The sequence below is a fragment of the Vulpes lagopus genome, chromosome 24, assembly GCF_018345385.1.
Source record: "Vulpes lagopus strain Blue_001 chromosome 24, ASM1834538v1, whole genome shotgun sequence".
Taxonomy (NCBI): Eukaryota; Metazoa; Chordata; class Mammalia; order Carnivora; family Canidae; genus Vulpes; species Vulpes lagopus.
This window is the reverse complement of record NC_054847.1, coordinates 19275284-19298218: the sequence shown is the minus strand read 5'-3', so window position 1 is coordinate 19298218 and position 22935 is coordinate 19275284.

Sequence of the window (22935 nt, the reverse complement as noted above, 5' to 3'; positions counted from 1 at the left end):
AGGGATTGAGGGAAAAGAGGTGCTGACCTACCTAACTTTAGAAATGACTGGAAACTGTTAAGACCATAGACAAAAGGAACTGTCCATAATACTCTAATTGATAACATTGTTTCTCAAGAGGACACAGGTTGACAATTCTGAAAGCACTGTACATGGATACCTGAATTAGACAAGTAAATAAATGTGTGACTGATCATGGGAGCCAGATTTCTTGCTATTAAGTAGGAGATTAGAAAAAAGCAAGAGAAGAGTAAACGTAGTAACAGATTATAATTGGCAATACTAGTAGGAAGTCATTAGGTTTAGCTTAACATTGACATTCTCTACCTACAGATACATCTCACTTTACTATGCTTCACTTTATTGCACTCTGCAGGTAATTGTGTTTTTTTGTTTTGTTTTGTTTTGTTTTTACAAACTGAAGGTTTGTGGCAACCTTGTGTCAAATAAGTCTACTGGTGAGCATTTTTTCCAACAGCATTTGCTCACTTCATGTCTCTGCATCACATTTTGGTAATTCTTGAAGTATTTCAAACTATTTTGTCATTATTAGATTTGCTGTCATAATCTGTGATCAGTGAGTTATGATTGTAATTGTTGTCACAAACCATGCCCACATAAGACAGCGAACTTAATTCACAAATGTGCATGTTCTGGTTACTCCACTGACCTACTAACTGCTGTCCTGTCTCTCTCCCTCTCCTCGGGCTTCCCTATTCCCTGGGACACAACAATACTGAAATTAAGTCAGTTCATAACCTTACAATGCCCTCTAAGTGTTCAAGTAAAAGGAAGTGTCACTCATTTCTCACTAGCTAGAAATGATCAAGCTTAGTGAGGAAGGCATGTTGAAAAGTCTAAGATAAGCCAAAAGCTAGGCCTCTTGCACCAAACAAGAATGTAAAGGAAACATTCTTAAAGGAATTAAAAGTGCTACTCCAGTGAACACACAAATGATAAGAAAGTGAAACAGCCTGAGTGCTAATGTGGAAACAGTTTTGGTTGTTCGGACAGAAGACCAAACCAGTCCCCACACTCCCTTAAACACAAGCTTAATCCAGAGCAAGACCCTTACTCTCTTCAATTCTATGAAAGCTGAGAGGGGAGGAAGCTGAAGAAGAAAAGTCTGAAGCTAGCAGAGGTTGGTTCGTGAGCTTTAAGGAAAGAAGCAGCCTCCATAACATCAAAGTGCAAGGTGAAGCAGGAAACACTGATGTGAAAGGTGCAGCAAGTTCTCCAGAATATCTAGCTAAGATAAGAATGAAGGTGGCTATACAGCAAATTATCAAACAGATTTTCAATGTAGATGAAGCAGCCTTCTATTGGAAGCAGTTGCCATCTAGGACTTCATAGCTAGAGAGGAGAAGTCAATGGCTGGCTTCAAAGCTTCAAAGCACAGGCTGACTCTCTTCATATGGGTGAATGCAGCTGGTGACTTGGAGTTGAAGCCAATGTTTACCATTCCGAAAATCCCAAGGTGCTTAAGAACTATGCTAAATCTACTCTGTCTGTGCTCTATAAATGGAACAATAAAGTCTGGATGACAGCACATCTATTTGCCATGTGGTTTACAGATTTTAAGCCCACTATGAGATCTGCTGCTCAGGAAAAAAAAAAAAAAAGATTTAATTCAGGAAAAAAAGAAAAGATTCTATTAAAAATATTACTGCTCACTGACTGACAATGCACCTGGTCACCCAAGAGCTCTGACAGAGAGAGTACAACCAAATTAATATTGTTTTCATGTCTGCTAACACAAGATTCATTCTGCAGCCCATGGATCATGGAGCAAATCTGTATTTTAAGTCTTATTATGTAGGATACATTGTGTAAGGCTACAACTGCTACAGACAGTGATTCTTCTGATAGACAAAGTACATTACAAACGTTCTGGGGGCAGCCCCCATGGCGCAGTGGTTTAGCACCACCTGCAGCCTGGGGTGTGATCCTGGAGACCAGGGATCGAGTCCCATGTCAGGCTCCCTGCATGGAGCCTGCTTCTCCCTCTGCCTGTGTCTCTGCCCCCCCCCCCTCTCTCTCTCTGTGTGTGTGTGTGTGTGTGTGTGTCTCTATGAATAAATAAATAAAATCTTAAAAAAAAAACTTCTGGGAAGGACTCACTATTCTAGATGCCATGAAGAATGTTCGTGATTCAAGGAAAGAGGTCAAAACATCAACCTTCACAGGAGTTTGGAAGAAATTGATTCCAACCCTCCTCCTTGAGGGATTCAACACTTCAGTGGAGGAAGTAACTGAATGTGTTGTAGAAATAGCAAGAGAACTAGAATTAGAAGTAGAGCCTAAAGATGTGACTGAATTGCTGGCATCTCATGAGAAAATTTGAACGGATGAGGAGCTGCCTCTTATGAATGAACAAAGAAAATGGTTTCTTGAGATGGAATCTACTCTTGAAGATGCTATAGTGTTGAAATAACAATAAAGGACTTAGAATGTTTCACAAACTTAGTTGATAAAGCAGTGGCAGGATTTGAGAAGCCTGATACCAATTTTGAAAGTAGTTCTATTATGAGGTAAAGTGCTATCACCATCCCCCATTTCAGAGAAATCACTCATGAAAGCAAAAGTCAATTGATGCACAAATTGCATTTTTGTCTTACTTTAAGAAATGGCCAGCCTTCGATGACCATCACCCTGCCAAGCCAGCAGCCATCAACATCAAGACAAGGCCTTCCACCAGCAAAAAGATTAGGACTCGCTGTAAGCTCAGATAATGGTTAGTATTTTTTCACAATAAAGTATATTTTTTAAGATTTTATTTATTCTTGAGAGATGCAGAGAGAGAGAGAGAGAGAGAGAGAGAGAGAGAGGCAGAGACCCAGGTAGAGGGTCCATGCAAGCTCCATGCAGGGAGCCCCATGTGGGAGTCGATCCCGGGACTCCAGAATCACATCCTGGGCTGAAGGCAGCACTAAACTGCCCACAAAAAAGTATTTTTAAATTAAGATATGTACTTTGCTTTTTAGATATAATGCTACTACACACTTAATAGTCTATACTATAGTGTAAACATAACCCTTTTTATGTACTGGGAAAAATTCTTTTGACACGCTTTTTTGCAATATTCCATTTATTGCAATGATCTGGAGCCAAACCTGCAATATCTCTGAACTATGACTGTACATATATTTCCTAGCTCTATCTGCTGAAAGGGTCTAAGAAGCACTGACACCACAGTAGCAAAGAGCACACCCTGTGCCCAGATCTTAGCTTCTAATACTAAGTTTCTCAAATAAAAAGAACAAAGGTTTCTTGGAAAAATGGCTAGTTCTAAGATGGGATGAAAAACAGAGAAGGGGAGTCAGAAACATCTTATAATGCCAGAAAGTAAAGATGTGCTCAAAACCAAAAATGAAAGAGTTTATCAAAGGACATAAGATCCAAATGAAAGAATACTCAAGAGCCAAAATCAGAATGTGAACAACAAAATAAATAGTGTCATATTGCATTATAACCCAAAGTATAAGATAGTTATGAGTTCATGCTGACATAAACAATTGGATAAGTAAATAAGGGAGAGGGGGAGAATAAATTTCCTGTACAAAAAAATTCTAAGCAATTTATGTAAATATCTCCCCCTTCCAAGATGTAGACCACAACTTCTCCATCCTTTAAGTTTGGGTTGTGCTTAGTGACTTGCTTCCAGAGAGCAAAACACGGAAAAAAGTAACCTGATAAACATGAGCTCAGCCAGCTGATGAAGGTTAAAAGGTTAACCCAACAGTGACGAGTCATATTAATAGCATGTACCCTTGACATGTTGAGAACACTTCACCTGTGTCCTGCCTTCTAAAAATCCATAGCCCCAATCTAATCATGAGAAAAATATTAGGCAATCCAAAATTTTAAAAAAAACTCTTACAAATTTCCTGACCATTACTCCCCAAAACCGTCAAGTTCATTAAAACCCAGGAAAATGTGAGGAACTGTCATAGTCCAAAGGAGCTAAGGAGACATGATGACTAGATGTGATGTGGTATCCTGAATGGGATCCTGGAAGAGAAAGAAGAAATCAGGGAACAACCAACAAAATTGAAATAAAGTATAGAATTTAGTTAATCATAATAGATCAGTAAGTGTTCATCAGTAGATGTTCAAAATAGACCAATAGTTGTTCATCAGCTGTGAGAACTGCATCATAGTGACATAAAACATTACCACAGGGGAAACTGGATGCTAGGGGTATGGTAACCCCTGTTCTACATTTATACCCTTTCTTTAAAGCTATTCCCAATTTTAAAGGCATTTAAGAAAATGAATTCAAAACTGGAAATAAAATATTTCTGTATCCTCTTGCTAAGCTGTGTCATCCCTCATTAGCAAGTCTCCCGTATATACACACACCATCCTTGGTGGTTTACATACATCATCTTACTTAGTCTCATAACAATCATAAGAGCCAAGTATTATTCTCACATTTTATAGATGGAGAAATATAGATTATATAAAGTACCTAGGAGTCATGCAGCTAGGAAGTGGGAGAGGTGGAATTCACACCCATATTTTCCTGCTTCCAGAGCATATACACCATTCTGACTCCATAATACAATTCCCAAAACTTCTAAAATATCACGAGCAGAAAAAGGCAAAAAAACTTGTTTTGATTCTACAATCCTCAAGAAGTAGCATCAATATTATGACCCGCAAGAGACAAAGAATCAGCTTTGGCGATGCCTTAGCCAAGTTATATTTGGCTCTATTTACCAGAAACCAGAATCGCCCCTAACCTGAATCTCCTGTGGCTCCCTCTACCCTCTAGGTAGACATCAACATTAAAGGACAACAGCAATCAGAGGCCCCGGAAGACACAGAAGGCACTCTCAAATTGGGTAATATGAGGAGAGTTCAATAAAGGAATTATTTGCATAGGTGTGGGCTGGATATAGAGAAACAAAGATGAATTGTGGGATATCCCTGAGGTAGCAACCTTAGAGCTGCTATCAGCCCCCAGGCTGAAGCGACCAGACAGCAGAGAAGCTACTAGAGCCTGAGATAAAAAGCCAGATGAAGAAGGCCATCTGACGGGAGCTACAGACCTCACAGGGAGGGAACCAACCTTACTTTTCTCCCACCTGTATTCCCCACACCAGCCAAACCCAGTCAGAAGCCAATGGGCAAAGGAGACTAAAGACGAAGCAAATATGGTTCTGCCTGCTGGAGCTCATGGAAGGACAAACAAAAGGGAAGAATGGATCTGGAGGGGCAAACAGGAGCTCTTCAACACAGCAGAGAACCTGGTTAGCTGTTCTACCTCCAAATAGCTCCAAAGACTCTGAGCAAGCTCGACCTAGCAAGGTCCACTCTCATTGCTGCCATTTGAGAGTTAGAGGCTGTCTCTATTTAGACTCCCAAAACAGATCACCTCTCTCATCCCCCTGGTGGACACACAAAAATGCTGTTTTATATATACAATACTTTCTCCCCTTTGTTTCGAATTCAAGCAAATTTTAAGACTGAAGTTTGATCACTGAATTGTTTAAATGCAGCATATACAGGTGTCTACTCCAACAGAAGGTTTAGCATTGAAGGGAGCTGATAAGAGACAGTGCTGCTTATCTGATAACTCCCAAGAGCAACAATCGTAATTCTATGGAATCACTTGTACTTTCAATGTTTTTGTAGGGAGAATGAAGAGCAGTCATGCCCCGAGTCCTTGAAGGTTTAGCTCCGTTTACCAGTCTGCTATGTGGACTTCATACAATTCTTTTTTTTTTTTTTTTTTAATATCTGAAATCAAGAACTCCATGGATGAGTTTATTTTTTTTCTTTTTTTTTTTAATTGGAGTTCAATTTGCCAACATATAACACCCAGTGTTCATCCCATCAAGTGCCCTCCTCAGTGTCCATCACCCAGTTACCCTATCCCCCCCACCCCGCCCACCTCCCCTTCCACTACCCTTTGTTCATTTCCCAGAATTAGGAGTCTCATGATTTGTCTCCCTTTCTAATTTTTCCCACTCGTTTTCCCTCCTTTCCCTTATAATCCCTTTCACCATTTGCTTTGACGTGGATGGAACTGGAGGGTGTTATGCCGAGTGAAGTAAGTCAATCAGAGAAGGACAATCATCATTTGGTTTCACTTCCTACAATTCCAACTTAAGTTTGTTTAGCCACCAACCTGAAAATGTCCTTGCTTGCCTAACTCCTGCAGGATCATTACTTAATGACTGCAGGGGGCACCATTTCCCTAGAACAAAAAGTGAACTGACAGTGAACCGAGTGGTCCAGAGTGGTGGCCCTGACCCTGATCCAAACTTTGTATGGGAGCATACTTACCACTACCTGGAAGCAGCATGACCCCTCAGTCTTAATAATTAAATAAGTGTTCTTTTAAAGTTACTTAAGAGAAAGTGCCCATAGAAGTTACTGTAAAGGCATTTCTTTTAAAGTACCCAAACAGAAAGGGGGACCTCAAGAAAAGGATCCAAATAACTAAGCAGCCCCAGGTTGTCTGTAAAAATGATGATCTGTAGCCTCCTCTTCAATAGAATCAAAAGCTTTCAAAGAATAATGCCCAAGATCTTAACATTCTGGCAAACAACCTTGTAATAATGTTATACACCATAACATTATTAAAACACCCTAAGCTAAACTTTGATATTCATATTGATCATCATGGCTTTAAATCTAATAAAGAATCAGATCTATTTTTCCCAGCATGAATATATTCAAGGATGAATCTCAAGTGAAAAAGATGTGCGTGGTACAACCACTTATAAGTGGGCTAAGAGACCAAGGAATGAACTGAGATTGAGTTTCAATCTCTACATAAAGACATTAATTCATTATATCTTTTCCAATAACTCTATAAGACAGATCTTTGCAGATGAGGAAACTGAGCATAGAAAGCATAGTTAAATTGCTGAAGATCATGCAGATATAAAAGGACAAACTAGTGTTCACATGGCAAGCCGTTGCTAATACACCAGATTTCCCTCAGAGGCCATATTGTACCAAACTTTGTATGGGAGCATACGATATCATTTTTTATTCTACGTTAAACAAGCAAGCAAAAAATTTGCATTATTCTATCAAACAGCCACTGTTGACATTTAACTCTCACAATACCCAAAGTCTTCTACACATGATCCTATATAAAATAATTCTTTCAGGATTTTGTGTTGACAGAAGTTCATGTTTAAGAAATGCCATGTTGGGGGGTTCCCTGGGTGGCGCAGTGGTTTGGCGCCTGCCTTTGGCCCAGGGCGCGATCCTGGAGACCCAGGATCGCATCCCACATCGGGCTCCCGGTGCATGGAGCCTGCTTCTCCCTCTGCCTGTGTCTCTGACTCTCTCTCTCTCTCTCTCTCTCTCTCTGTGACTATCATAAATAAATAAAAATTTAAAAAAAAAGAAATGGCATATTCTCCCCTTTCCTCATAACAAGAATTTTGCATTCCATCCTAGTGCACCTCCCAGTCTTGACTGCCAGGAAAGCCAGCATCAAAATTAAGACTCCATCACAATAGCTCAATTAGGTTTGTTATAGAGAATTTGCTTTCTCCTTCTTTTTATGGTCTTGAGTGTTCATTATATGAATTTATTGCATGCTTAATGAAAATTCAGGCAAAACAAATTAACACATCTTTTGTATATATGCATCTATATTCCAGGAAATATGATTTCATCCATGATATATCTAAATCCATGAAATATGAATCCATAATATTGAGGACATTTCTTAGAGGATCAAATGTTTGTTTTTTTAAATAAGCATCTTTTTCTTAAGCTGAGCTATGACTCATAATGTTTGTGAGCTTAGATTCACTCTCTAAAAAACAATAGCACTAGAATCTATTATTAGATATTAGCCCTATTTGTTTCAGAAGAAACGTTTCCTAGCATGCCCATCATTAGGTGATAATAAGACCCAAATAATAATAATGGCATTAAAAATTTATTTGGTTATATAGAAAGTGTCCCTCTAAGTGAAGAGAAAGGTCTCACATTTCGAAACCACTCTGTTGCAGTTCAGCAGGTGAATTAAATATTTAGTGGGCTGCTTAATATTTCATTATAGACAAATCATAGTGGGTTTTACCCACTTCGGTACAAAAGCAGTGATCAAATACCACAGGTATATATAAATTTAGTTCATAAATCATTTCTAAAGGCATTTGGCCAGTAGTACACATGTAAGGATGCTTGAAGGACCATACCACCAGGTCTTCATAGAGCAATTACAGCCTTTTGTTTGTGGCCTATTTTGCAATCCTCTCGAGAGAAGCGACCTGAGGACAGGGAGACTTCACTTCTGCTCCATATGTTTCTGAAATCAAGAGAAACCATGTTCACTGCTTCTGTCATAAAGGAAGTCAGTACTTCAGCCAAAATATTCTGGCTCCCTCGCTACAAAATAGCTCTCCCCTTTGCCTTCACTGAACATATATTGCTAAAATCTATTTGGAAATGAAAGGAAGATAATTCTCCAAGGATCCATGGGATCGTATTGCCTCTGGCTCTTCTCACTTCCTTTCCCACATGGTGCATTTGTCGGCTCTGAATACCTCTCGTGATGGTAATTGGCAGTTTACCCCATTAATGTTCCCCTTATATTGAAAGTGTTTCCCTCATTACCAGCTATTTCTTATTCTGTCCCTAATAATGGGGAAGAATAATCCATCTCTACCCGAGTTACAGTGACTCAGGGAGGTTTTCAAGGAATTGCTTATTAAACAATTATTAACTGTTCGGAAACCACACATGCATTTGTGTTATTGTAACAGCCACTCATTTTGATACAAGCAGCTCACTAAATATGCATAAGCCATTTTGCTACAATAACAGTTTAACCACCGAGTCTACATTATGCAACCAAAATGAAATAATGCTCTGGTTTAAGATACTATCATTTCCTTCTCTGAAGTCTCCTCTTAGTGCTAGCCCTCCAGATCACAGCATGTGCTGAAAATTACTGCCTTCATTTTAGCCATTCAAAGCTGTACAATCACATCCCAGCCCTCAGACACAACTCCACTCACTGCCTTGCCAATTGCATTACAATACTATTCAAACCATCCTCCCAGCTTTCAAAATGCTCTCTTAGACTTGTTAGAGCCCTTTAATGGGCCCTTCCTTTGCTTTCCTGCATTTTTTCTTCTCCTAATGTACATGTTAACCAGAGAATACTGAAACAGGGAACAGAAGGAGGAAGAACAAACTGCGTGAACCTTTCTGAACAGGTGGTCTTAACTACTTCCAGCTGAGATCAAAATACACCGTCCTTAGAGCTCAGGACAAAGCAAACTAACCCTATCATCTCTCTTTCTTAAAACGGGTTATATCCCAAAAGTGTCCATCCAGTGCAATCTCAAATGATTCTGGATACAATCAGGTCTACAGAATGGAAATTACATTTGGGGAAGGTCCTCAGTTTTCCCCATCTCTAAAATGAGAAATCCGAACAGAAAAAAAAAAGAAAAGGTCAAGGTTTATTTTAGTTCTAAAGTTACATATGCCTGTTTCTCCAGTGGTCAAGGTAGATGGAGCTACAAGTTACATCACTTGACAGAATAAATGTCTCTGCCTTCCAAGTCACAAATTATACTGGGGGCAGAGATATCCAAACCATCAAGATTTAGGACTGTTCCTAAAATGGACATACAGAGAGGATAAGGGAAAACCAGAAGAAAACATTGCAGGTCTACCTGGGAAAGACAGGAAAAGCTTCATGAATGAGGTGGCTCTGCATGTGTTTGAGAGGATGAGTAGGAGAGCATCTAGTAGACACACAGGGTGAGCTCGCGATAAGCCCAGGGAACTGCATAGGCCATAATAGTGAAAGTCTTCAAGATCCTAGGGTACCTGAGCACTACAAAACTTTTGTGCTGAGAAGCAAGAAAATTCAGGAGAAGAAAATCTGAAAAGTCGCTCTCTCTGGCTCTCTCTTTCTCTCTCCCTCTCTCAATATCCCCTTCTTGGTATCTTTCTCCCCCTCTCTGTCTTCTTTCTCTTGTATCTCTCATATAGCTCCTATAGACTCTTAATAGCACTATTCAAACGTTAAGACAGAAAACATGAGAAAACTATGAAAATCTATACAAATCTTTCTCTTTTTGAAAACAGCTCATCTCACAAATACTTTACTTCCAAAATACAACCGTTTCATCAGGTTCAGTACAAGCTGTACAATCTACCACTCTAAAGAGATTCACTTAGCTGTGTGATTAAGAGATGAAAAAACACCCATTCCCCCCTTGATTATTTTTACAGTGCCCTATTCTGAGCTGGCAGTGACAAGTCATACAATATTGCACCCCACTTTGTGGAGAAGACCCCACAAAAAAATCACCTACTGATAGATACGGCATATAAGCCACAGAGAGGTGAAATAAACCATGCAATAGTGGATACAGACTTCAAAACCAGGCAGTCTCACCCAAGGTCTTATGCTTAATATGTTTACCTCAATAAAGAAGGAGGTAGTCACACACACACACACACACACACACACACACACACACATTTATTGTAAAAATATTTGAAACTGATGCAAATATGATGGCTGGGTAAAATTCTGGTGGCCCAGGAGTGGAAAATATTTCTAAGTATATACTACATAAAAGATTATAGTACATAATGTATTATAAGAAATTATGTGGGAGGGACGCCTGGGTGGCTCAGGGGTTGAGCGTCTGCCTTTGGCTCAGGGTATGATATCAGTCCATGGATTGAGTCCTGCATTAGGCTCCCTGTGAGGAGCCTGCTTCTCCCCCTGCCTATGTCTCCGCCTCTCTCTCTGTGTCTCTCATGAATAAATAAATAAAATCTTTAAAAAAGGAAAGAAATGATGTGGGATTTTAGATACAAACAGATGAGGGTTTCCTTAAATCATGGAATATAAAATTGTCTTTTCAAATAAAATCAAATTTCCATAGACTACCACTCATCAGAATATTTTTCATTCCACTCGGAGTGGATGCATATGTAAAAAGAAACTCCATATGTTTTAAAAGGCTTTCTTCCTGCAAACACTATTTTAAAGTAATATTTGCATAGTTATTTTATTTGCACAATGACTCAATAATGTCCATGTTATTAAGAGCAGAAGTAAAATCAAAGTGACCCACCTTGGGATCTAGAAGAGTGGAGACACCCTTATATGCATAGAGATAAACAGCAATGAGTCTTTAAGAACAACTTAGTTGGGGAAGATAGTAAAAACTTATGTTGATCCCATTGAAAAGGCAATACTCCAATCTCTGGAAATTCTATATTTCTTTTAAAGTAACACTAATCCAGGAGAAGTACTCCACAATGACCAAAATAGTATATGTAACATATAAATAAAGATGTACTGGAGCACCTAGGTGCTGAGTCAGTTAAGCATCTGCCTTTGGCTCGGGTCATGATCTCTGGATTCTGGGATCAGCCCTGCATCAGGCTCCCTGCTCAGTGGAGGGCCTGCTTCTCCCTCTTCCCCTCTGCTTGTGCTCTCTCAAATAAATAAATAAAATCTTTAAAAAGAAAACGACGTGCCTGGATATCTATGTGGGATATGTGTGTATGTGTGCACATGTGTGAATGCACACACACACATGAGTAGTCACACTTTTAGCAAGTAAAAAGTGACTTTGAACTCTGAAAAATCAAATGCTGATTGGCTGCAAAGGAGGTAATGACTTATAATACATCTCAACTGACCTGAATTAAATTATAGACTTGCTTGGAACACAGGTCAGTGAATTTGAAGGTGAAATTGGGTTGCAAAAAAAGCAATCTATGGAAACTATTGATTAACAAGTAAGGGATTTTTTTTTGTCACTGAAATAAAATAAACAGACTCTGTTTAATGGTTCCAGCTGTTCAGAAGAAACATTTCTAACATTTGTGAAACTTAAAATTATTTTTTCAATCTTCTAAAACACTTCCAAAAGGTATTATGTACTACAAAATTGGACTATTACAGCATAGGTCAGTAATGACATTATAGTAAAATCCCAGAGCCAGCCACTGTCTCCCTTGCTATATGAAAATAAATTATTTTTCTTATTCATCTAACAAATACGTGTTGAGCACTATCCTATATAGTAAGTTTAGATGGAACTTATTGCTTCTGGTTAGTAAAGAAGAGTAGGAAAAGCAGTTCTTCCATCAATAAAAATTAAGCTTTAAAAAGCGAATCTTTATACAAACCCAAAAATCTACAGATTCATGCTGAAAGCAGCTACATAAAAGTATAACAAGGAAGATGTTCAAAATGACAAGTGAATCCCTCGATAGGGCCTAAAGGAAGTTGGGAAATGAATATAGACGATAAAACCAAGAAGAAAACATTACTAACTACTTCTATTATCTATCTGACCAACGTTTACAGGAATTTGAGTTTTCAAAGGAAACTGGCTAGATAAACTGTAAACAAATGATCACTCTTTTTACATAAATCCACAGAGAGTGGCCATAGTTATTGTGGCCTTGGTCAGTGTTGATTTCACAAGAGAGTAAAAATGTGTAGCCAACCGGTTTGGCAAGTGTTGGTTTGGTTTTGGTTTGGTACAGTGCTGATATGTCAGTGGCTCTCAACCTGTTATAATGCCACATCCCCAAGAGCTCTGTTGGAAATATGTGTAGACATGACTGAAGGTAGCACGTAGAAGACAGGGAAGAAGGCAAAGACACTAACTGTCCTAAAACAACCGCTGTTAACAACCACATTAAAGAATTCTGGTGTATTTCCCTACCCACAAAACCCCCTCCCTTTGGAGGCCAATCGTTGGGAGTCTAAAGCAACCACTATAACTTTGCAACCTTGGAAAGAGACCCAAAAACTGAATGCAAAGCTTTCAAGGAATTGTTCCCAACTGGTTAGTGCCAGTCAGGGCTAGTCCACAATCAAAAGCAACTCAGGCATATAATAATGTGTAAAGAGGTGTTACTAAATAGTCAAGATTGGAGGAATCCAGCCTCCAAATCCTGTTCTAATAAGAGAGGGAAGAGAGTCAAACTGAAGAAAGTTATATGGAGTAAACATAATTTTAGAGCTCAGGGCACTCTCACACAATAGGCATCCTTGAGTCTCAGGTAGGTCCAAGAAATGACATTACAAATAGGAAATGGTCATAGAGGAGAGTATAGGAGAGAGAGAAAACAAACTTAACAGAATGCATAATTTTGCTAGATTCTCCTCTTACAATTTTAGTAATGATAGTCCTTTGAGTTCTCTGGAAATCATTCTACACACCAGTTTTTGCAAGGTGGTGGCTCATCTTGTATATAATCACTTCCAAACAAAAGTCAGATATATTAAATGGCCAAACATAAAATTCAGCAGCCCGTTTGATACAGGCATGCAAAATACCCCATGTAAAATCCAGTTATAAATAACTATAAGTGTTTGCATATGGTAGAGAACCCTTGGAAATGTCATTTGCTTTGTAAGAAGGCGTAAGCCTTTGAAACTTGAGCATCACTTGATATCGGGCTAAATGTTTGGTTCGAATGAAAAGACTGAAAGGAAGGATGAATAAAAAGCAAATATAATACATTCCCCTAAAGGTTCAGAAAAATGGAAGTGCCAACACTCAATAAAAATGATTAAAATGTGTGCAGAGCTGTATTGCTTTCCATCTGACCAGTCTCAAAAAGATCGTGAACAGTCATTATGTGTAATCAATGGCCTATTCATCTGCAACACATGAACAAGTCCATTTTAAATAAGCCCGACTCCATAGTCTTTACCCTGATGTTTCATCTGCACTAGTGAGACATCACTGGGCAGACGTCTGCTCTGAGTTTGCTCATTCTGATGAAGTTGCCTGTGAAAAGACTTATGTCCTCTCCAATTGTTTTTAAGTCCATTAATTCAAAATGCAGAGAGGCTATATAATGAATTTGTGTGCTTTAGTGACTTGTGGCCTTGAAAGAGCTAGAGAAGTGGTCCTTTAAATCTTTCCCTTGACTTGGGGGTGAAAAGGAGTGATGAGTATCTAAACCAACTCATGGAGACTGGAATGATTTCCCAGAAAGAAAATTTCTCACCCTCTCTCAAACTGTTCCACTATCTGAAGGTTAGTGATACACAGGAATACTACTCTCTTGTTCATCAAAGTCTCTTGAGTGAACAAAATTTGACTTTTACCAAAGATGTCCCAGACACTTCATTTATTACTAATTACACTTTCTTTCCTTTTTAAGAAAGACTAATGAATCTTCACTTCTCTTTTTTTTGCAGGTCAACAAATATTTTAATATTTTGGGTAGTCAAACTGACAATGTTTTGTCCTGCCAAACAGTTCCAAAATTTAACTAAGCGTTCTTCATAAATGACCCAGATACATAAACAGAGCAAATTCTGTTTATAATTTTAAATTGCTATCTAAAGAAGCCTAACATTAAAAATGGAAGCTCTTCAAAGAGAAGGACAAGGTCCTGACATGACAATTTTATCCAGTCTCAATAAAATTTATATTGTGACACGTCTGTAACTTCATAAAGAATCCCTTTCCAAACCTAAACAAATATTGACTTCAGAAAAATTCAAGAATGCCAGAACTGATTGGAAGCACAAAGCTTAAAATACTGAGAAATATTTCAATTTTATCATTGACTAATTAATCACTGAACAGCTTGAATTAGAGTTTATAACTAAATGTTTTCCTCCTGCTACCTATAGGTAATAGTCAACTCTTACAATCCATTTTTTTAAAGATTTTATTTATTTATCTATGATGGACATAGAGAGAGAGAGAGAGAGAGAGAGAGAGGCAGAGACACAGGCAGAGGGAGAAGCAGGCTCCATGCAGGGAGCCCGACGTGGGACTCGATCCCGGGACTCCAGGATCGCACCCTGGGCCAACAAAGGCAGGCGCTAAACCGCTGAACCACCCAGGGATCCCTTGCAATCCATTTTAAAAAGATTTCAGTGGGAGTTTAGTAAACTAGACCAGTTTCCAAGCAGTACCACTGAGAGCTGTGTGAATTAGATAGCCATAGCCATCTAGTCTATTGTTGAAGTTTCACAGTTCCCAGCAGGAATTCACATCGTGTCAAAATTTACTAACCTTCATAGGAAGAAACTACTAAAGTCATGGGAAAACAAAAGGAAAAGTGCCCTCATACACCAGCTCGTGCCACTTCTCAGGTCAAGCCAACGTCTATACCAAGTTACCTAACAATCAGCCTGCCATGTTCCACAGAGCTCCTTTAACTTTTCTCCCTCATAGAGGCTACTGGATGGCTGTCATTTGAGTGTCTGACTCTTGGTTTCTTTTTTTAAAAAAATTTATTATTTATTCATGAGAGACACAGGGGGAGAGAGAGGCAGAGACACAGGCAGAGGGAGAAGCAGGCTCCACGCAGGGAGCTGGACGTGGGACTCGATCCTGGGTCTGTAGGATCACACCCTGGGCTGAAGGCAGCACTAAACCACTGAGCTACGAGGGCTGCCCTGACTCTTGATTTCAATTCAAGTTATGATCTCAGGGTAATGAGATCAAGGCCACTGTCAGGCTCCAGGAGAAGCATAGGGTCAGCTGGGGATTCTCTCTCTCCTGCTCCCTCTGGCTTTTACCCCCCACTCTCTCTTTCTCAAATAAATAAACAAATCTTAAAAAAAAAAAACTTTTATCCCTCATAAATGATACTTCCTGACTTATCTTTTAGTATGGTTGGACATGTCATGCTATGGATTCTTCAGGTCCTGCTGCAACTACCATAAAATAAATAAATAAATAAATAAATAAATAAATAAATAAATAAATTTCAAAAATCATATTTTAAAAGACATCAAAAAGATGTGGGAATAACGAAGGCTAAATGGACTAAAATCACACAAAGGCAAGAACACTTTTTAGGTGTGAAGAGGGTAAATGAAGGTAAGATATTATGTCTGTGTGTACTCAATATGTAAATGAGACTGATAATCAATAAGAAAATAAAAATAAAAGCAAATTTACATATAGTTCAGCTATTAGAGATAGCATACAAGAGCTTTAAAAAAATATGTTATAAAAAATATTTCAAGATAGACTCTAATGTCCTGGATGCATACTGAAATCTCCAAGATAACCACTAAAAGTCATCTAACTATACATAACTATAAAGACTGGACAAGAAAAAAGAAAATAAAATACTTGTTTAATCCACAAAAAGGCAGGATAAAGAGGGCAACAAGTAGAAAATGAGGAGCAAATGTTACACATAAACTCACTTCAGCCATCAATTATATCACACATAAATGGATGAATAATCAAAGGACAAAAACTGTCAATATGTGTAAAAATAACAGCAAATACATGTTGGTTGTTAAGCAGGATAACAATTCCCATAAAGATGTCCCTGTCCTACTCCCAGAAGCTGTGAATATGTTACTTTATATGGCAAAGGGACTCTGCAGATATGATTAAATTAAGGATCTTAAAACAGGAAGATTATCTTGGATTGTCCAGGTGGCCCAACGTAATCACAAGTGTCTTCATAAATGAAAGAAGGATTGAGGAAAGTTAGCATCATGAGTCACCAGCATGAGAAAAAATGGACCGGCAACTGCTGGTCATGAATATGGAAGGGGATCATGAGCTAAGACACATGGACAGTCTCTAGATGCTGGAAAAGGCAGGAAAATGGATTTTCCCATTAGGAATCCATTAGGAATGCAGGCCTGCCAAAGCTTTGATTTTAGACCAGTGAGACCCATGTTGGTTATCTAAACTCCAGAACTATAAAAAATACAGATTTTTTTACTGTTTTAAATCAACAAGTTATGGTAATTTGTTACAGCAGCAATAGAAAATAAATACAACTAGTTGTAAGAGAAACATCTTAAATATAAGGATATAGGTAAGTCAGAGGTAAAGAATGGTAAAAGATATATCAAGAATATAAAACCAAAGAAGGTAAGTGTGGCTAAATTAATACTAGACCACACACACACACACACACACACACACACACACACACACGTGTTTATTATGTACATTTATGCTTAACATAGAAAGAAAGGAAGGAAGGGAGGGAGGGAGGGAGGGGAAAGATAAATCCACTATTATTATTAGAGATTTTAATAACCTTCCATTAAGAATGGAAAGAATAGCAGACAAAAAAAATTGGTAACAGTAATAAAGAAAATATGAACAATAGAGTGAATTAAACTGATTTAATGAAAAGTATATAGAACAATTCCCAATAACTGGCAGGACATACATACTTTTGAACTACATATAGGACATTTTCAAAGTAGATCATAAAGCCAAAAAAAAAAAATCCCAAGGGAATGAATCATACAGACAATGTGCTCTGATCCCAGGGGAATGAAATTAGAAATAAAAAGAAGAATAACTAGAAAAGTCCATCAACTCTTTGAAAGTACAATCCTAAACAAGAAAAGGAAGAAGTTATAAAATATTTTAAGTGAATAAAATTGAAAATGTAACTTATCAAAACTTGCACAATGCAGCTAAAGCAGTGCTTAGAGGGAAATTTAGCTACATGCAGAGTATTAGAAATGTATAGAGGTAAAAAATCAATGTTTCTGTCTCAAGAAAACAACAAAACATTAAAATTGAACAAAGTATAAGAAAGGAAATAAGAAAGATAAGGTAAAAATTAATGAAGAAATCAAATATACAGAACTCAATAGAGGGAAAAAGCTGCTTCTTTTAAAAGATATACAAAATTAGGGCAGCCTGGGTGGCTCAGCGGTTTAGTGCCACCTTTAGCCCAGGGCCTGATCCTGGGGACCCAGGATCGAGTCCCACGTCGGGCTCCCTGCATGGAGCCTGCTTCTTCCTCTGCCTGTGTCTCTGCCTCTCTCTCTCTTTCTCTGTCTCACATGAATAAATTTTTAAAAAGATATACAAAATTAATATACACTTAGCCAACTGATCAAGAGAAAAAAACAAAAATACAAATGCATATATCAGTAATTAATAAGGGGGGATCACTACAGACAAAAAGATAATAAGAGAGTGTTATGACCAAACTTATGCTAATAAATTTGTCAATCTATATGACATGGATTCACAAAAAAATACAAATTAACAAAATGTATGGAAACATAAATAAAAATTGAATCCATAATTAAAAATTGTTCCACAAAAGCCCACAAGCCTCAAGCCTTTATTGATGAATGCCTTCAAATATCTAAGGAAGAAACAATACCAAAATTAAACATACTCCTTTATGGAATAAATAAAGTGGAAATACTTTCTAATTTATTTTCTGAGGCTAGTATAATCCCAACACTGAAACTCAAGAAGGATATTACAAGAAAAAAATTACGAACTGTTATCCCTCATCAACATAAATACAAAAATCCCAAACAGAATTTTAGCAAATTAAATGCAGCAATACATAAGAAAAATGATATAAGATGATCAAGTGGTTTTATTTCAGAAATGCAAGATTGGTTTAATATTCAAACATCAGTCAATGGAGCACGAATAATAAAAAATAAAATTTATGAATGGTACTGACTCAAAACTAAGTAATCTCTTCAAAAGACATTGTTAAAGAAAAAGATAAACCATACACTGGGGGAAATGTATAACATATATATATAAAATAAATGACTTCTATCCAGAATATATGGAGCCACTGTAAGTCAATAATAAAAATTTAAAAACTCATTTTTTTAGATGGGCCAAAGATTTGATCAAATGATTCACAAAAAAAAAAAAATACACAAATAGAAAATAAGCACATGGAAAAATGTTCAACATCATTAATAATCAGGGAAATGAAAATAAAAACCAAATGAGATAGCATCACATACTCAAAAGAATGGCAAACATCAAAACGATGGACATTATGGGTTGACAAGGAAGTGGAGAAACTGGAAAACTCATACATTAGTCATAAAAGTCTAAAACGGTACTGCTATGCTGCTAAAGGGTTAAAGAGTTTCTTAAAAGTTAAACATACCCTAACATACAACACAAGAATTCCACTTGTGTTTATTAATTTAAAGAAATGAAAGCATATGCCCTCACAAAACGACTGGCACCCAATGTTCATAGTCACAGTATTCATAACATCCAAAAGCTGAAGTAATTCAAATAGCTTTAACACAGTAAAAAATAGCAATAATAATAATCAAAATGTCATATACCTCTGAGGTAGGATACTAGTAAAAAGGCATTAACTACTGATACATGAGCAATATTCTCTCATGTTGCTGAAAGAACTTCAAAAACATCCTGGTAAGAGAAAAAAAGCCTAACACAAAAGGATTATGTTTGCATGATTCCATTTCTATAAAATTTCTAAGAAGGGCAGTATAACTATAAAAAATAAAAAAAGATCAATGGCTGCTTAAGTTTGGAATGGGGATTTACTGAAAATTAACAGAGAGGAGCATTTTAAAAAAAACAGATGTTCTTTTTTAGAGTAATTTTAGGTTTGTGGCCAATTTGAGAGAAAAGTACAGAGATTTTTTTTTCCCCATGTACTCCCTGCCTCTACACATATACAGCCTCCCCATTATCAACATCCCACACCAGAGGGATACACTTGTTACAATGGATGAATCGACACTGCCATGTCATTACCACTCAAAGTCCAGGGTTTACATTAGAGTGTACCTTTGGTGTTGTATGCCCTATGGACTTTGACAAATGTATGATGTATGTATCCACCATTACAGTATTATACACAATAATTTTCACTGCCCTTAAAATCCTCTGTGCTCTGACTATTCAACTCTTTACCCTCCCAACCATCTCCATAGCTTTGCCTTTTCCAGAATGTCATAGATTTGGAATCCTAAAGTATGTAGTAGCCCTTACAGCTTGGCTTTTTTCACTTAGTGTTACGCATTTAGGGTTCCTCACAGAAGAATTTTTGAGGCATGATAAAATTATTCTTTTTTTAGTTCAGTTTTTCTTTTTTTTTTACTTAAATTCAAGTTAGTTAACATATTAGATGATGGAAGTATTCTTAACCCTTGATTGTGACTCATGATGCTGAGCATCAAGAGTCATCAGGAAATTGGGAATCCCTGGGTGGCGCAGCAGTTTGGCGCCTGCCTTTGGCCCAGGGCGCGATCTTGGAGACCCAGGATCGAATCCCACGTCGGGCTCCCTGCATGGAGCCTGCTTCTCGCTCTGCCTGTGTCTCTGCCTCTCTCTCTCTCTCTCTCTGTGACTATCACGAATAAATAAATAAAATCTTTAAAAAAAAAAAAGAGTCATCAGGAAAATAAAAATACAAAGCATGAGATACCACTTCACACCCATTAGGGTCAAAAGGACAAGTAACAGCAAAAGTTGACAAGAATATAGAAAATTAAGACTCTGAGGAACTGCTGGTGGGAATGCAAAATGGTGTCGTGAAAAACAGGATAGCAGTTCACAAGATTAAACATACAGCTTCAGACTATGGTCCAGCAATACTACTCCTAGGAAATGCCCAAGAGAAATTCAAATAGGCCCACATAAAGTCTTGTACGGGACTGTTCATAGCAATAATACTAACAATAGCTAAAAAAGCAGTAACACCTAAATGGCCATTAAGTAATGAATAAAATGTGGTATATTCGGCCAATGAAATATTACTAGACAATAAAAGGAAAGGAATACTGGTAGATACTGATCCACATGGGTGAACCTTGAAAACATTATGCTAAGTGAAAGACACCAGTCACAAAAGATCATATATACCGTATAGTTCCATTTATCTGAAATTTCCAGAAGAAGAAAACCTATAGAAAAATAACAGCCCTAGAAGTAGGGCTGTCAAGGGTCAGGAAGGAGAACACTTGTTAGAAACTGGGGCATTCACTATTAATGGAAATGGGACTTCTCTTTGGGGTAATGACAACGGTCTAAAACATACTGTGGTAATGGTTACACAACTCTGTAAACACACTAAAAAACACCAAGTTGTACATTTTAAATGGTTGAATCATATGGTATATGAATTGCACCTCAAGAAGGTTGTTATATTAAAAAAAGAACAAACCTACTATTTTGATGCAGTTGAAACAACTAGCTTGTGGAGATGGTTGCATAACTATGGACTTTCCAGGGTTTTTTTTTGTCCAAGAGCACTATCTATCGGCATGAAGAGGTACAGCTTTTTGGGGGGATGGATGGCTAGGAGTCACATCTTCCAATTTTGTGATTTTGTTTCTCGAGGGCCCTTAGTTTTTCCCTTTCTTCTTTCTTTTGCGTTACTACCAAGTCTGCAGTGAATGCTCCCCATGTCAAGCCACACGCATATCCACTAGATGTAATGCCTCCCTGAGAAAGCCATCTCTATTCCCATAAATATTCAAATCATTCCTGTTTAATTCCCCACCAGCCAACACTCTGATATGCCAAGTCTTAGACCTTCTCCTAAAGGCTCCAGTGTACTTGCCCTCCTGCTAGTGAATATATTCCGTGCTTCTATCAACCCTACTGTTTCCCTTTCCTCTCTTTTGATTTCCTCTGCTAGACTTGGGTGTTTCTTTAACTTGAGGTAATTTGAAGTCTGCAGTGTCCTGGGTCTCATAGTTATGCTATGGTTTTATGTGCTTTCTTTGTTAATCTGTATTCTTTCTTTGGAAGATGTATGGATAGATCTGGATGTAGGCAGATGCTATCACGCAATGGGAACCTAGAAGCTCTATGTAGCATGTTTACAACTACCTCAGAGGAGATAGTGTAAATTACAGTCCTTGAAATCTCCAAGGACTTTCATCTTTTTAGGGAGAAAATGTTTTAATATAGACAATAGGAGATGAGATATAAGGCAATTCAGAATTGACAGCTCCATTACATACAGAAATTGTAAATGTTACAGAAATTTGGAATAAAAGTGGAGATAGCTGTGACAAATTATTGACAAAACCTTCATAAAGAAGGCAGAATTTTATTTTAACTTTCACAAGCAAATATGATTTGTTGTAGAACTGAAACCTGGATGTTGCAACAATATCTAGTTCAATAAAAGTAACCAGATATTATTATAGTATTTTAAAATATTAAATAGGTTTTATTTTCCTTCACATTTTTTATATTATCTATGATTTCTTCCATCTAATCAATGGGGTTTATTACCTGTGGGGCAACATAACTTATCCAAAGTCAGGTGGGGGAGAAATTTCAATACACACACACACACACACACACACACACACACACACACATGCACACAGAGCTTCTTGGGTACTAGGGAGCAATAGACAGTTAGATAGCAAACACCTCTGAGCTAAGGATTTGTTAGGTCCTGAGAACAAAGCCCTTTGCCTTCCCTAGGCATGAAAGATCTCTAGATAGATTTGGGAAATAAAAGAGTATTGGATACCATTCTTTCTGTCTCTTGAAACAAAAGAATCCTTTGCTTATAGAATGTCACATGCTATAAGAACTAGTAATAGTTACATATTCATTATTCTCTAAACTATCCCCTAGCCAGTTTTTATAATGTATATCTTAACTTTGCTGCTTTCTAGGTTTAGAAGTCAACTTTGAAAATAACATGTTTTCACAATGTTTTGCCTATCTTTCCCTATTTCCCCATAATAGAATTACTCTGTAATATTCCCATAATGCTGTGTATCAAGTTACGACGTCCTGCTTTTTTAGTGTGTTTTCCTTCCTAGGTTGTAAGCCTCATGAGGGTGGGGAGCAAAGTTCTTCATCACTGTAACACCAGTTTAGCATAGTGACCAACACTCAGTAGGAATTTAGTGAACTGACCTTAGTCATTCAAATTAACAATAAGTAGTGATTATCAATTTGTTAGGATTGAGCAATGTGTATTCACCTTTTTTTATGTTAAAAAGGATCACTTTTTGCTGAAGACTGAAGTGTAGAAGGAAATGGCCTCGAAGCAATTTGAAAAACTATAAAAACCTTAAAAACCAAATTGTTACCTTTTTAATTATTAAATCTTGGCAATAATATCCCTTTAAATAGTGATTTTAAATATCCTTACACCTTCAAGAACCTAGTTTTATCCTGAAAATGCAAATCTAGAGGTCATTTCATTTAATAA